General features: G+C 42.9%; 1 protein-coding gene across 1 annotated transcript in view; it reads right to left on the bottom strand.

Annotated features, from left to right (window-relative positions):
• Window positions 1-16,205, bottom strand: part of agbl4 (AGBL carboxypeptidase 4) — a 360,772-nt gene that overhangs the window by 52,037 nt on the left and 292,530 nt on the right. The gene's annotated exons all lie outside the window — the stretch shown is intronic.

Raw genomic sequence — 16,205 nt, 5'->3', positions numbered from 1 at the left:
TAAAAACAAGTCAGGGACTTGATTTTCAAGTGAATAGCACTTACAGTAAATACTGAGGGCCTGTCTTCAGTGGAAGACTAAAGATCAGTATACTTTATGTGCATGCATCTATCAAGTGTTGAAATCTATGAGGAAACTCATTGTGCAGTCGAGATGGAAACAAGTGTGCTTATGAAAATAACTGAATGCAATAAATCCACTATTATCATCTACTCTACTTCAGGGTCCATTCCCTTTTCTTTGGGGAGTCCACAATGAAGTGGCCTGATCGCACCCAGCCAGAGATGCAGGCCCTGAGGGAGGGGATTAAAAGGCAAGGAGAAAAACGGTGATGCAATATTAATTGCCGATGGTGCGTGCCAGGGAGGGGTCTGTCCGCGGGCTGTCTCCCAGAGGAACGGCTGTCAGGAGCCGAAAGACAGGCGGGAAAGCCCCTGACCTTGTCTGTCAGCCTGAGGAGTAGGGAGGGCTTGGAGAGGAGACCCCCCAGCCTCACTGACACTCTGATCATCCCTCTGCCTGTCGTATGGCTGGCCTGCTGGGATACACCCTGACACGTACGTATGTACCTACAACGCACGCACGCACACACACACAAACACACACATATACAAGATAGACAGGGTGGGCTGCAGAACACAGAATGTGTGATCCCCACTGTCTCATGAACACTGAAAACACGCGTACGTACGCACACACACTCGCACGCACGCACACATGTATGTATGTATGTATGTATGTATGTATACACATGCACACAGGCACACACACACACGCAAACAAGTGGAGTTTGTATGACAATGACAAATGCATGCACACGGACACCCTTAAAAATGCATAGTATTGAATGCAAAAATCTAAAGGCCTTGCAATTTAAGCATTTGTCCGACAGAGACAGAGAGAGAGAGAGAGGGGAGAGAGAGAGAGAGAGAGAGAGAGAGAGAGAGAGAGAGAGAGAGAGAGAGAGAGAGACAGAGACAGAGACAGAATGCAGGATCTTATGGGGCACATGTCAGCTCCAATGAACCCTCATTCCTGCGTGTGCTTCACTGTTTTCCTCTGACTCCTTCCTCCTCTCTCTCTGGCTCTGTCACATTACATTGTACAGTAAAGTCTGTGTTTGGAGACTGCAGGAACTAAGACATCCTATCACCTGAGAGCAGAGGAGAGTCTCTCCATGTGTCACACCTCCTCTTCTGCTCCTGTGACGTTCCTTCAAGTAACCTCCCAGCAACACAGATCTACTGTATTAAAATTTCAATGCTATGGACTTCAATAATTCAGGATCCCCTGAAGCCCCGACACTGACAGTGTCATGGAGTTGCCTGACATGTATTGAGTGCTGAGTTCTGACACCCCCCCCCCCCCCCCCCAGTTTGTCCAAGTTTCCCTCATTGGCAAACTGTCTGAGGTGCAGCTATCTACTATCAGGTATAGTAGCTTGCACAACTCCAACTCTCTTAAAGACTCTAAGCATTTACCGCGTGCGTGGTCGGGTCAGTAACAATGAACGCATTTCGACCCTCAAGCCTTCATCAGCGCTGAATGCTACCAACACAGTTAGTTATGGTCTCCCTCCCTAGGTGAGACGCCTTCCTCTATAGTCTATACCATGTAAACAACCATGACTGAATTGAACTTCCAGGCTCTGTGCCCAAACATTAATTAAAATAAAGCACAAGTGAATCACCTAAGACTGAAGGACACTAGTAGCCTAACATGAGAGACTTCTTTATATATATTTCATTCTACCGTAGCTGCCTAAAATGTTATTTGTAATTTTATATTTCTCTTACTGAGTTCCCTAAATCCCCCTCCTTCTAGGACTCAGTCAGATGGGCCTCAGTGTATATTATTATAAAAATATATTATTATAATATATTGTATTATATATTATTATAATATACACTGAGGCACATCTGGCTGAGTCCTAGAATATTATTATAGCCTAGAAGTGTTTTTCTATGCCAGCCTAACGTTTTGAACTTTACATGGAACAAATGAGCCAAATATTCTGATAGTATGCATGTATATTTATTCAAGGTCTAGTGTTAATTATGTGGCTGAATTTATTGGAGGTTGCACTTTTGGTACATGTTGGCTGTGTAGTCATGGTTGTTTACATGGTATAGAGGAAGGTGTGTTGGCTGTGTAGTCATGGTTGTTTACATGGTATAGAGGAAGGTGTGTTGGCTGTGTAGTCATGGTTGTTTACATGGTATAGAGGAAGGTGTGTTGGCTGTGTAGTCATGGTTGTTTACATGGTACATGGTACATGTTGGCTGTGTAGTCATGGTTGTTTACATGGTATAGAGGAAGGTGTGTTGGCTGTGTAGTCATGGTTGTTTACATGGTATAGAGGAAGGTGTGTTGGCTGTGTAGTCATGGTTGTTTACATGGTACATGGTACATGTTGGCTGTGTAGTCATGGTTGTTTACATGGTACATGGTACATGTTGGCTGTGTAGGCATGGTTGTTTACATGGTATAGAGGAAGGTGTCTCACCTAGGGAGACAATAAAAGGTGTCACTTCCTGTGTTTGTATCAGCATTCATGAAGGCTTGAGGGTCGAAACGTGTTCGTTGTTGCTACCATGCCAACTTTTCTAAGAATAATAAAACAGAGTGCCTTAAAACAAGAGTCCGTGAGTGCTGGTGTTTTCTCTTTTATAGAGATTACTTCTTGTAAAGAAACTGTCTGAGGTGGCCAAAAGGTTAACAACGGTTACTGAACGTCGTAGAAGAGATTTTCAATTCCTATTTGCTGAGCAAGGTCAATGCTATCCATGTGAGATATTTAGGCCCAAAGGACAGAACGCTGACAAGTCTCAGAAAAGATAAACAGAACGGAAGTCACAGACAAGACGGAATGCAGATACGGGCTAACAGACAGACAGAGTTAAAGATGCACGCACGCGCACGCACACACACACACACACACACACACACACACACACACACACACACACACACGGTTGAAGAACTTTCACAATAATGTCACTCCCTTAACTGAAAGCCCTAATTAAAGTGGTTTTCAGTTAGCAGCCCCAGCAGTGGCAGCAGTATCCCAGGCTCTTCCATCCACAGGCGGAGAGAGAGAGAGAGAGAGAGAGAGAGAGAGAGAGAGAGATGGCAGAGTAACGCTCCAGTGACACAGTGTAACGTCACACCGTAACGCTATCTCCTTAAGTCTGACAAATGAGGCCCTGGCACCGCTAAGACGCTGCAGGCTAACAATGAAACAATGTGTCAAATCCAATTGGCTCTTCTCTCCTGGTTGTCACACAGCTGCACCTTTTCTCTTCCTCTGGTGGAGAGCATGTGGAGAGATTACACACACACACACACACACACACACACACACACACACACACACACACACACACACGCACACACACACACACACACAAACACACACACACACACACACGCACACACAGTATAACGCACACACAATTACACTGGTACAGTGGCAGTGGCACATACACACACAATGTGGTAAAAGACCGTGCACTCACTAAGGCTTGCACGCACGCACGCACACACACGCACACGCACACGCACACACACACACACACACACACACACACACACACACACACACACACGTGCGCACCTGACAGATAAATACACAAACAGGGGATGTGTGACTGCCAGAGATCCAGGCCACCTCTCAGCTGCTGTCACGTCCCCTCCATGTCTCCCCAACTCCTCTCAAGTCTTTTTTCATCCATCTCTTGTCTGCATCCTTAAACCACCCACGTCCGGGACTAACACCTTGCTGTGTGCAGGTGGACTAACACCTTGCTGTGTGCAGGTGGACTAACACCTTGCTGTGTGCAGGTGGACTAACACCTTGCTGTGTGCAGGTGCAAGGCTATACTGGCAGGCTGTCAGCTCACATTCCCTCTGCTTACACACACGTGCACGCACAAGCATGCATGTGCACTTGAAAACAAGCACAACTGTGAACACAAGTGGAGGCACTCGCACGCACGCGAGTGCAGCTTGGTTCCCAACACAACCAATTCCCACTCCACTCCACAGTCCACACAGCTGGCTAAGTCACTCTCACTGTGAGCACTTTGAGGAACTTTCCCAGTGGATATCCTATATTGAAATTGGCTAATGTTAGGGCCAGCCAGTGGACACTCTGACTCAGCCATATGCACCAAGCCCAAATATGGACTGTGTTGTCTAACCTCAATGTGTCGTCATGGCATCAGCTGCAAACAAACATGGACACAAAAAGGCATGCCTATATGGCCAATTGGCCATATATGACATCAGCGATCGCCAGATATGGGCATAAAATGGACAATATGTCTGGCAGATACAGAGATCCGGTTGTCCAGAGCCACAGATCCGACCACTATGGACATGTGCATATATGGGACCAACAGACTTCAAACTGGGCAAGTGCAGCTGCAGGGACTCGAGGGAGTACGGTGCACGCTGCCAAGTAGTTTGGATATCCAGTTATCCCATATAAACTGTAGGCATTCCAATATAGCCATCTAAGGGACAAGGACTGCTCATACAGTATGGGCATAAAGGGTACACGGGTAAACAGACAAACAGACATCTCATGTGGGTACAAAAGGGACACAGACGCGGTACTCTGACAAAGCCCCCAACACTATAAAAACGTCTTGTTGGCTTGTTGGAAGTGAACATATACATCTTAAGTATTCACTCCATTAGAGCCATACAATGGTGCCTTCGGCAAGGAACAACAAATTAAATTGCAGCACAAACAAGGATATCAAAGACACTGAATCAGTCAACCCCCTTTCCCCCAAAGTATGCTACTCCCTCTCTGCATGTGATACAAGGTAATGCATGCAATCCAAAGGTCATTCCCTCAATTCAAGTACCTTCGCTGCGTGTGCTTGTGTGTGCGTCAGTGTGTTGCTTCTATGGCGGAGGCTGTGAACACATAACTTCCCTCCGGTCACCTGACAGCTCTAAACAAGTCTCTCATTAACACCAGGCCATCAACAACGCCTGCTGGGACAACATGTGTGTGTACTGTATGTGCGTTGCGGTGGTGTCTGTGACTGTGACCTCCTTGGCCGGCAGACTCAGGGGTCCAGGTTGACACTGAGGAGGACAGACAAGTGTCACACTTTGGTCCTCACCCACATGGTCCCCTTCAGACAGCCAGGAATTTACTGCCTGCACTACACAGTACATTGTATTAATTTAACTCTGAGAGAGTACAATTTGACCAAATGTTGGTTACATTTGCACACTCAATTTACAATTTCAATTCAATTCAATTCAATTCAATTCAATTCAATTCAATTCAATTCAATTCAATTCAATTCAATTCAATTCAATTCAATTCAATTCAAATGAGCTTTATTGGCATGAGAAAACATACATTTACATTGCCAAAGCAAGTGTCAAAATATAATAAAACAGTTGAAAATGGGGAAAGTATATACAGTTGGAGGGGTACAGCATTGAGTAAACAGAGCTATACTGTATGTTACATTGCATCGTTAGGGTATAAACGAATATAGCACCAATCTTTTCCAGTCATTTTGGGACTAATAGCAGCATTTTTCCTCAAAACTAAAAACAAAAAAAATAAAAAGGTCTTACATTTAAAATGTGTGTAAAAGTAGGAGCTCGATTTACATGTACAGTAGGTCTATAGCGGTCTACTCGATACAGGTAGTAGTCCTTAGGCTGGTTACATTCCATTGGCTAACTCTCAGTTACATTATACATTTTACTGTATATGGAAGATTTTCTTAGAAATGAAGAGGATATTTTTCGTTTTTGCTTCACTGCATATACATATATATATATATCTGTGTTTTTAGTCTATGCGTTTACTTACTGTTTTACCTATGTACTGTACAGCACTTTGTGGCAGCTATGGTTGTTTTAAATGTGCTTTATAAATAAAGTTGAGTTGAGTTGAGTATACTGTACACAGGACAGAGAGACAGGAAGTTTGTGAAAGACGACAGGACATTGTGATTATATGAGCAATGAATCCAGCCAGCCAGCCTCAGATCTGCTAACAGCGTAAATAGTGCACCACTGGCACGTTGAAGCTTTCCTCTTGTAAAATGAGTTTCTTTTAAAGAATCAAGTGACATTTTAATGAAATGAAAAACTATTTTTCCAACTCATCATACAGTAGCTTCAGGAAAACTGGCAGCAGTTTCATCACTGTGTCAAGTATAGTAAGTTTGCTATGGTGCAGGATGGCAAACGATCTGTGTTTAATGGATGGTAGTGGATTTTCGCTTCATCTGAAAAGCTATATAGCTCACTAATACTGACAACGCAGGTATAATTGCTAGCAATCTTCTTGTCACACAGCGAGCAAAATTAATGATCAATGGGCTTCCGTGCCAACAATTCTGTGTAGCCTACTCCTTTACGCGTATAGTGTGACTGCTATTCAAGGAAGCAAGCTATTGTCGACAAGAAACAAAAACAAAACACAGAATAAAGCGTTGTTAAAAACTGAAACCTGCGATGAGCCAACTAAATCTGTTATGTTTGTAGTCTTCTCTTTCTACATTAATAGAGGGCATATTCTAACAAACTGAAACAAAGCTGAGATATGCCAATTAAAGCATGTAAATAGCTTATCCCGTTTACTGTTATCTTTGTAGTTTTTGTAACGTGTCTTTCTACTGGTTATTCAGATAAACAGGACTAGCAAATCAATATGTGGTGCCACATTATGACTTTAGCCACTTTCAACCTGGTGTCCCTATTTTGGTGATTGTAAATGGTAAATGGTGCATTTATATAGCGCCTTTATCCAAGGCGCTTTACAGAGATTGTACATTACGTTCACCCATTCACACACACATTCATACACCGATGCTGGGGGAAACCATGCAAGGCACCAACCTGCACATCAGGAGCAATTTGGGGTTCAGAGTCTTGCTCAAGGACACTTCGACACTAACTGGGGGAGCCCAGGTTCGAACTGCGGTTCCCATCCGGTCACTCTACCCCTGAGGCACTGTAGCCATCAATTAATATTAAAGTATAGGGTAAATGTTTGTTAAAACATAAAGTATAAGGTTAAATCACTATATTGTGACTGATAGTAATCATTTCTATAGAGTGTTTGTTCAATAACAGGAGTCTCCCTGTCTCTCCAACTCTTTAATAAACAGGAAACACATTTTCAATAGGTGACGATCAGGAGAGAGTAGCCATTTATCAGCTTAATTGTTATAGCGTTATAAGTGTTATATAAGTTTGTCTGCTCATTTATTTGTCATCACTTACAATGCACATCTGTATGCTGACTGTGTTCTCTATCCGGATTGGATAAAATTGGTATCCCAACCTGAAAATGCATTTTGTGTTTAATAAAAAGCTGAAGAGAATGTCATAGTAGGCAAACATAGGTGAAAGTAGGCGAACATCCTGCAAAAATAGGGGAACTTTTGGCAAACATAGCAGATCAACAAGCTGAAAATCCGTCACCGCTAGATTAGCTACTTTCGGTGTGAAGATTTCGAGGGTAAAAGAGGAGGGGAAGGGAACAAGAGTAGAGCCCCGACGGACTCCAGTCAATGAGGGTTTAAGTGTTTACGTGGTTAATGAGGATGATATGGAACAGTCTGCTCCACTGTGTTCCACACCACACAGCTGGCTTGGAAACATTAATGCTTTTTTCATTGACAACACTATCTGTATACATCAAAGAACAGGCCTGCATTGCAGAGAGAGAGAGAGATGGAGTTCTGGTGGCACAGTGGCAGGTAATCCATGTGGTTTGTTAATGTTATCTATATTCAATCTGGGGTCAAACTGACTCATAAGACCTTTGACTAACTGAGGGAAATAACTTTCACTAAACAAACATACTTCATCAGGGAGAACAAGAAACTCACTAAGGACTGTGACATTTGTATTTATGTATGCCTATGTAATTAATTATGTTGGTGTGTGGGTGTGGTGTTGTGTGTCAGTGCTGGTTCCATGGAGACTGGCTTTGAATGGTATAATTTATCCAACCTAATTAATTTCACTCACATAGAAATCATACTCAAGCTCATCACTCAATCAGTGCCCAGCTCTATCGCCCTCTCTGTCTCTCTCTTCCCCCCCCCCCTCTCTCTCTGAAGACAGAGGGAGAAACGACAGTGATAAACTCTCACATCTGTGAAGCACAGAGGCTTATTTGAAGTCACTCTCTGTCCTCAAACCGATTTGCCATGCCTGTTTAGCTAGTTTCACATTAGCGTTCAAATAAAAGCGGAAGGCTAAATGACCACTGGTGGGATGTACAAAGAGAAATTAAATAGTTTTTCTTTCTCGCGGCACTCCCTCTCTACTCTGGCTTCGTGCTCCAGATCATTTCCTTTCATTTATATAGATGGTTTAACTTTGATGTGCAAAAGAATGTGAACACAATATGAATCTACTCTAAGGGATTAACGATCAGTCACCAAGCAAAGGAGCCTTAACTATTAACTCTGATGTGTTCATTTCTAGGAGATTTCAAGGTGAGATTATGATAAACAAATCAAACATCAAATGATTATAATGGTATAAACAACCACTGGGCACAAACGTCACAAAACTTGTATCAGGAATACGAAACCACAACTCTACAATGCACAGTGAGTTAAATCGTCTCATTTTACACTCTTCTTTTTTATTTATAGGTTCATCTGGGGCCATCCACAGAGGGAGGGTAGACATGTATGCTCTTGTTCAGCTAGGGAGACTTTTGGAGGGCTGTTGACTGACATGTTGGCTGCCCTGCTAATGTGTTTTCTGTGCGTGGTTTTTTTGTACCTACAGGTTCTGCTAACATGGGCGAGAAAGAACATCTCACTCCCCAATGAAGGAGGAGAGCATATTCTATTTGATCTGGATTGATTGTCCTTGGAATGTGACAAAATTGCTGAGCTTGTAACAAGCTTTATTTACTGCATTATATTATCATTAAAATGCTATTTTAAATAGAAATTAGCTGATTTCCATTAGAGCCATCACGTCAACAATGCAAAAGAGAGAGAGAGAGTGCATGTGTGTGTGTGTGTGTGTGTGTGTGTGTGTGTGCGCGCGCGTGTGTGCGTGCGTGCATGCGTGCGTGCGTGTGTGCATGCGTGCGTGTGTCAGGGGGGTAATTAAAGGTCAGTGCAGAGAGGAGAAGGGAAGGGACGATAGAGGGAAGACAGAACATAAAGAGAAGAGAGGAGATGGAGAAAAGAGAGAAGTGAAGACAGAGCAGAGGACAGAGGTGGCGAGAGGAGAGCAATGTCACATGAATATTAAGTGGCTGCAGTGATTAGGGTGGCAGTACAGCGTGGCACTGTGACAGTGGCTGCCATTTTCAACACTCGCCATGGCGATACACCGCAACCTGCCTCATTTGGGCCATAATTAGCTTAAATGCTCAGAGAATGAAAAATTCATCATCACTTTGAATCTTGTTAATTGGGGGAGCCATCTGAATTAATAGAAGTCATTTGAAAGCCCCCCCCCCCACCCGTGTGTGTGTGTGTGTGTGTGTGTGTGTGTGTGTGTGTGTGTATGTGTGTGTGTGTGTGTGTGTGTGTGTGTGTGTGTGTGTGTGTGTGTGTGTGTGTGTGTGTGTGTGTGTGTGTGTGTGTGTGTGTGTGTGTGTGTGTGTGTGTGTGTGTGTGTGTGTGTGTGTGTGTGTGCGTGCGTGCGCGCGTGTGGCGGCAGTGGCTCATGAGGACGGCAGAGCGGGCACTTGGGAATCAGAAGGTTCTAAGTTCGTCGTCCTTGAGCAAGACACTTAACCTCTAACTGCTCCTGATGGGCAGGTGCCTTGCATGGTTGCCTCTCTCCACTGGTGTGTGAATGTAGTGCACATTGTAAAGCACTTTGGATAAAGGCATTATATAATAAATGCACCATTTACCAAAGAGAGAGAGAGAGGGAGTGAGTGGAGAGGGATAGAGAAAGCCTATTTAATCCATGCAATAGCCCGGCCATTGATGGGTTCCAGAACCTGAACATGCTGATCAACACAACGCGGAGCTTTGTGAAAACATTATCAGTGCAATAAACCCAGCAATCACAAAAGTAATATAACAAATTACTTGGCACAAAAACTAATGGTATCTTATATTGTATTACTTTTAATTGAAACTATACTGTAACTAAGATATAGCATTTTCAAAGTAATATCCCAACATACAGTTGCCACTGTGGCTGATGGATTTACATCTGCAGTCTGCAGTCAATTTTTTTCAAAATGCGAACAATGAATTAAAATGACCCTCTAGACACGTTTTAAAGTAATGTAAAATACTCTGCTCCATATTTTCCCTGCATAAAAAGCAATACAAAAATAAATAATGATATTTCAAGAGGCCTGCCACACCCACCACTGTTGCTCAAATAATAACAAATTTGTTTCAGGTTCAAGCAAGCAAGTATCCAATTTACGATAGGTTCACGGTATTAGTGACATTAGTGACATATTAGTGACAGCTCAGATTTGAGGAAGTACAGTATAAACAAGCTCAGCACCTCCAGCAGAAGAATGTGAAAAAGGGTCCTTCGGTGGCAAGTCCCTGCACATAATCTATATAAAGCAATGCCTCCAAGAGGAGTTTACTGTAGGCATATAGAAACTCCCTGCAGCATTTTCATCAAGTGGGTTCAAATATAGCCCCCTTTGAAAAGTGTACGTCACGTTATGTATATGATGCTTTAAATATTCACAGTAAAATCTTCAGTTTCAATTTATCTCATTTAGTGTACAAATACAACTACTGTAAATGGACATAAATGAACACTGATGATTGCATTGTGTTCAGTTTTGGTACTGACTGTGACGGCTGGACGGACGGATGGGGAAAAAGCAGAGCCCCATTGTTCTGTGGACATGATTGGCATACTCCTCCATGTGCATTAATGACTTTGAAGACCAAAGGCAGAATTCATTACAACCAAATTCATATGTCTATTAACCCTGCAGTCTCTTTTCAGACAAATATAGCAGCGCAGAGATGGGAATAAGAAAAAATAGATCATTTATGATTTATAACAATATTCTTGGCCCCACAGTGACACATCCGGATACACACCCATCCACACACTTCACACATATTGTGTTGAAAGATGTATGTAGTGTGTAAGACTAAGATGTAGTGTCTGTAAATGAATGATATGTAAATTACTTTATGTATGGAGATCAAAACTGATTATGGTGTGCCTTTTTCTGGGGGGGGGGGGGGGGGTTACACAACTACGAAAATGTCAGTGGTGGAAGACGTACTGAGACGTTTTACTTAAGTAATCGTATCAATTCCACAATGTAGAAGTAGCCTATACTCTGTTACAAGTAGTCTGGAATTCAGAATGTACTTGAGTAAAAGTACAAAAGTATTGGCATCAAAACGTACTTAAAGTACAACAAAGTACTCAGTATGCAAAACGTCCCATTTAAAAATGTACAAAGATCTTTTGAAAATAGCAGATCTACAAGGCTATAGATCGGCTATTTTCATATAGCAAGTGTAGTAACTCAAGATTCAATTATTGTAGTGGAGCAAAAAGTACAATATTTGCCTCTGAGACGTAATGGAGTAGAAGTACAAGTAGCCTATTAAAAATTGGAAACACTCAAGTAAAGTCAAAACACCTAAACATTGTACTGAAGTATACAGCACTTGAGTACAAGTACTTACTACGTACTGCAGTTACTTTCCAGCAGTGGAACATGTGCTCAGCAGAGCACAGACCTCTGCCAAGGTGGCAGTTTGTCTGTAACGTGTTGCGATGCTTCTGGCGCCACTTCCCCTTTTGGCCAATATAACTTAATGATGCATGTGACCAGTTAATCAGTTCTTCCTGGACCCATGATAAACCTTTTTCAAAGCGCTGTGGTGTTATGTTCATCTGTTCACAAGTTATGTGTGTTTCTGTGACTGGCCACACCTCCTTGTGTGCAATCAGCATGGAAGATTCATTGGTTCTTCTTTGGCCCATGACCAGCCTTTCCACAAAGTGTTGTGCAAATTTGTTCATAGCTGCTAGAAATGTACTGTTAACTAACTAACGGTCGGTCGGTCGGTCAAAAAATTATATATTGTGTAAATTGCATTATAACCGAGACGAGAAAATCTTGACTGAGGGCAACAAAAGCCGTGGCTATAGAAGTCTGAATCAGAAACACCTGAAGTTATAACTGTATTTCAGGAAAACCCCAACTCATACAAACAGCTACCCTCTAGGCACTGGACATCTGAAAGCCACAACTGCTGAACCAACTTAACCCATTATGAATCACAGTGTTTGCTATAAGAAATACAGCTCAACAGCTCAGTCTCAACAAGTGGGCCAGTGCTTCAGTATAAGGACAGCCTAGAGGAGACGGTCCACTGAAGGAGCAAAACAGCTGTCCATGTATGCTGTATACATGCTCAGAAACAAGGAGGAGGGCTAGTGTGTAATGTGTGTGTGTGTGTGTGCGCGCACTGCGTGCGTGCACACGCGTGCGTGCGTGTGTGCGTGCATGCATGCGTGCACACATCATTGTGCCCAATGATGATCTCTCCCATATGCTCCATTGTCATGTCGTGGTGTACCAAGTCAATATGCACCGTGCACGGGGAGACATGCAGCCACCTGCACACTCACGTCCCCTTCCAGGAAGCAACAAAGGCAGCCTGTTCCAAGTTCTGTTTTCACATTCACACATGGCAACAAAGTCATAAAGATAATCACAACCACCTATTATGCAGCACTGCCTGGTAAAGGCAAGGAAGTAAAGGGGAAAACAAATCAGTCACGATGAATTAGACAATGTTCCAGGCAGCTCCATGAAAGCAGTAGGATGATCATATTCATTAGTTTTTGTGCGCGCATGTGTGTGTGTGTGTGTGTGTGTGTGTGTGTGTGTGTGTGTGTGTGTGTGTGTGTGTGTGTGTGCGCGCGTGCACGAGTGTGTGAGAGAGAGAGAGAGAGAGACATAAATGCACTCCTTCTAGCCTGCAGTTTGGAGAAAGGACATGGTGTTCTGAGACAGACAGTGGCACTGCAGAGCCCAACCCGGCCTGACCCAGCCCAGCCCAGCTAGACCGAGCCAGCACCGATCCATCATCAGTTTCACTGAATCATCGCGCTGCCAATAAAGCCAGGCAGCAATACATTACAGGCATGTGGCAGGCCATAGCAATAATGACATTGAGCAGTCCCCTTGGGCTGCAGGAAGGGCCTGGGCACACGGCACACTTGCTTACAGAGGCAATAATATATGGAAATGCATTAGCGTGCCAGACAGGAGAGAGGAGCAGAGAGATGAGCAGGAGTAAGCGTCTGTTCACAAGGGAAAGGGAGGCAAATTTACAACATTGACCCGAAAAATCTGATCTTAACACGATTAAGAAAATGCCAAGACAACAGCAACTGTCACTTCAACACCCTAACCTTTTGTTAATCATCATAATTGAATAATAATCGGAGTAAGCATAACCTGGTTAACCACATAAGACCTATATAATTTGTCATACGACAAATAGCAAAAATATCTGACAGTACAAGTTCGGCACTTAAAGAATAGCCTTAACATTGGTCTACAACATTATAAGGCCTATTCTAAGATAACTGAATAGAGATACTCTTATTTTATTACAATATGCCTTGTAATGTTTTAGACCAGCTTGTCTATTAATGTATAGAGGTTTGTGTATCTGGTGAGATTTTGTATTTGGGGTGGAGGTACTTCCTGGGCACGCATGCACGCACGCATGCATGGTCGCACGCACACAGACAAACAGAGGGACATGGGTGGAAACATAATCTCTGCCCTTGGGTGTCCAGTCTGGTAAGGCCAACATGCGGCTCAACTATGAACAACTCCAGGTTGCCGTATTAATGGTATTAAAGTATTCATGGTAGAATAAGTAGCTTGAAATCTGATCTGGTTTCTATCACTTCTACTATATCTTATCTACTTATTATATATTTAAATCCAATCTTTATGAGACAACGTTACTGCGTTACTGTACATAAGGCATTGCCATTGGCTGGCAGCAAAGCAGCTGAGAGAATGAATTCATGGTTTCTACTGTCTGGGTATCTCAGGGATGACACCGAGATCAATCCGCCTGTTAATCCTCACCCTTCACTGCTGGTCCACACACACATGTACGCTTACGCATGCACACACGCACACACACACACCTCAAACCCAAATCTAGGGTCAAAGACGCCACAGGGGATGTGAAGGGATTGATTTTGGCTGTGATTGAAGTTGAGTTCAGAGCCCATGTGGAAGGAAGGTTGTTGTCAGATGTGGTGTGAAATGGGAGTAATACTAAGAGCACACACACTGATTTGCGTAGCTGTCTGGGAAATAACACGAGAGCTCATCTTACTCTGTCTGCTTGGATATCCATCTGCTTGGGTGGCGTCATGGGGTTGTGAGACTGAATAAGTTGGTGTTCAAAAAGCACTGTTTGAAAACCTTGTAACTCCAATTTTAGATTCTGTCACTTGAATTTAATGTTCACAGGGTCCTCTAGTTGTGTTAAAAGTTTCGTAATCATCCGATTAATTAAATAAATGTCACTTTTACTTTGTAGAATCTAAAGAAATATAGCATATGGGTCTAAAGTAGGCCTATATAGAATAGAATAGTCCCCACTCCTTGAGCTTGTCACCTATTTGTGCACATACATGCATGAAATGTGAACTCTGAAAATAAAATGCAGAGCACAAATTTCACGTTATAGGATGGGTAAATGCCGGGTGCTCACCAGTGTTGGGCATCGTTACTTTCTAAAGTAACGTCGTTAGGTTACTGGATTACTGCCCATAAAAAGAATCCCTTACCGTTACAGATTACCTTCTGAGAAAAGTAACAAGTTAGATTATTTTTCCGTTATTTTCCGTTACCAGACAATTAAAACGCATTTTTTTTATGCTTGCGCAAGTTGGTTACATTGTATTAGCCCTACTGCCTACCGTCAATGCGCCGCATTATCACGGCCCGGTTAAAAACGAGAATGATACACACCATGAACTGACCATAGACAATATCCCCTTTACAGCTCTCTTTATTAACGAATATAAGTCGCCACAATCGCCAGCCTATACACGTAGGACTGGACAGAAAGAGCTATAGTGCAGAGAGTGGCCCATGAACAACAATAACAACTCCACGTGGACCCACGACGACCCACGTATGAATTAGATAGTTTATAAGAAATGGCACGGCGGCCATCCTTGCAGGCAGTGACAGTAACATAATGAGAATCCTGTAGGCTGTGTAACCTGTTCATTTTGGGGGGCATCATCAACAACAGCCTGTTGATGAATGATGAATGATACTATGAAACTTAACAATTAATTTACTAGTACTCACCTAATGACGCCGCCACGGTGGATATACCATGTTTAACGTAATTCCGAAGTGTTTAGCCTACATTGTTTAAGTCATAGACGCATGCGGTTTTTATGAACTTTGGCTAAAAGCATGTTGTTTTTATTATTCCACTACCACCCGGCACCACTGTCATGGTAACTGGCTACAACCGAAACAACTTCCTCTTCCTCTTCAAAATAAAAGCTGCTTGTAACAATACTTTTATTTCTTAAGTGAACTACAGGATGTAGTAGACGCAGGATGTATAGTACATGGTATAGTGGGCTTGGAAGGATAAATCACACAGAAGGCAGGAGAAATAAACTCCGCAGACAGATCGGGGCTTTATTATTTTTAAATCTTGCCAACAGAATGAACAGGGACACATTATAGTAACGGGATTACTTTGTTGGAAATGTAACTAAGGAACTAACTACTAAATTGCAAAACTAACAAGTTACTTTATTCCGTTACCAATAAAAGTAGTCCCTAATGCCCCTTACATAACGCCGTTATTAATATAGCGCCGTTACACCCAACACTGCTACTAGAGCAGTGAGCAGCCATCCTATAACTATAGGATGAGTGCTCACTACTAGAGCACTGAGCAGCCATCCTATAACTATAGGATGGGTGCTCACTACTAGAGCACTGAGCAGCCATCCTATAACTATAGGATGGGTGCTCACTACTATAGAGCACTGAGCAGCCATCCTATAACTATAGGATGGGTGCTCACTACTAGAGCACTGATCAGCCATCCTATAACTATAGGATGGGTGCTCACTACTAGAGCACTGATCAGCCATCCTATAACTATAGGATGGGTGCTCACTACTAGAGCACTGATCAGCCATCC

Source organism: Protomyctophum bolini, assembly GCF_963924005.1.
Source record: "Protomyctophum bolini genome assembly, chromosome: 8".
NCBI classification, from domain to species: domain Eukaryota; kingdom Metazoa; phylum Chordata; class Actinopteri; order Myctophiformes; family Myctophidae; genus Protomyctophum; species Protomyctophum bolini.
This window is presented reverse-complemented; position numbering and strand designations above follow the sequence as displayed.